This window comes from Carlito syrichta, unplaced genomic scaffold (assembly GCF_000164805.1).
Source record: "Carlito syrichta isolate Samal-C Ts95f unplaced genomic scaffold, Tarsius_syrichta-2.0.1 Scaffold308264, whole genome shotgun sequence".
In the NCBI taxonomy this organism is placed as follows: Eukaryota; Metazoa; Chordata; class Mammalia; order Primates; family Tarsiidae; genus Carlito; species Carlito syrichta.
The window spans coordinates 31,770-33,204 of NW_007252360.1; the positions used below are offsets into that span (position 1 = coordinate 31,770).

The 1,435-nt window shown below is 45.2% G+C and overlaps 1 protein-coding gene across 1 annotated transcript in view; it reads left to right on the plus strand.

The window, feature by feature from the left end:
• Positions 1 to 1,435, plus strand: part of LOC103267799 (syntaxin-binding protein 5-like) — an 82,442-nt gene that overhangs the window by 13,609 nt on the left and 67,398 nt on the right. The window lies entirely within an intron of this gene.

The window sequence follows — 1,435 nt, forward strand, 5'->3', positions numbered from 1 at the left end:
CAGTGTAGAAGTGTTCCCTTTTCACCACACCCTCTCCAGCAGCTGTTATTTTTTGAGTTGTTGATAATTGCCATTCTGACTGGAGTTAGGTGGTATCTCAGTGTGGTTTTGATTTGCATCTCCCTGATGATTAGTGAAGTTGAACATTTCTTCATGTGTCTGTTGGCTGCTTGGATGTCTTCCTTTGTGAAGTGTCTGTTCATATCTTTTGCCCATTTTATAATGGGGTTGTTTTTTTTCTTTTCAGCACATTTGAGTTCCTTGTAGATCCAGGATGTTAAGCCTTTGTCAGACCTGGTGTTGGCAAATACTTTTTCCCAGTCTGTAGGCTGTCTCCCTGCTCTCTTGATGGCTTCTTTGGCTTTGCAGAAGCTTGTCAGTTTAATAAGGTCCCACTTGTCTATCTTCTCTCTTTTGACATGTGGGTTTCGGGTTTTGTTCAGGAATTGGATGCCAGTTCCGATTTCCATGAGGGTATTTCCTTCATTTTCTAAGGTTCTTATGGTTTGAGGTTTTACATTAAGGTCTCTGATCCATTTGGAATTAACCTTTGTTCATGGGGATAGATAGGGGTCCTGTTTCAATCTTCTGCATGTGGTCAGCCAGTTTTCCCAGCACCATTTACTGAATAGGTTCTCCTCTCCCCAGTGGTAGGTGGTGGGGGCTTTGTCAAAGATGAGTTGGTTGAGAAATTGAGGTTTTGCTTCTGGGATCTCAATTCTATTCCATTGATCTATATGCCTGTTCCTGTACCAATACCAAGCTGTTTTGATGATTGTTGCTTTATAGTAAAGTTTGAAGTCTGGTAATGTGATACCACCTGCTTTGTGTTTTTTTTGCTGAGGATTGTTCTGGCTATGAGAAGAATATTTTCTATTTGGTATTTATTTCTTGAAAATACTTCATTATCAACCGGGCGTGGTGGCTCATACCTGTAATCCCAGCACTTTGGGAGGCCAAGGCGAGAGGATTATCTGAGCCCAGGGCTCGAGACCAGCCTGCGCAACCTGGCAAGACCTCATCGCTACAATAAATTTAAAAATTAGCTGAGTGTAGTGTCTGGCACCTATAGTTCCAGCTACTTGGAAGGCTGAGGTGGAAAGATTGCCTGAGTCCACCAGCTCGAGGCTGTGGTGACTGAGAGCATGCCACTGCTCTCCAGCCTGGGCGACAGTGAGACTCCGACTTAAAAAAAAAAAAAGGAAAAAAAATACTTCAGGCCGGGCTCGGAGGCTCAGCCCGTAATCCCGCGCCTTGGGAGGCTGAGGTGAGTGGATTGCCTGAGCCCATGGGTTCGAGACCTGCCTGGGCAACTTGGTGAGACCTCATCTCGACAATAAATTAAAAAAAAAATTAGCCGGGCGTGATAGCGCACACCTTTAATTCCCGCTACGCGGAAGGTTGAGGCGGAAGGATCGCCGGAGCACAGCAGGTG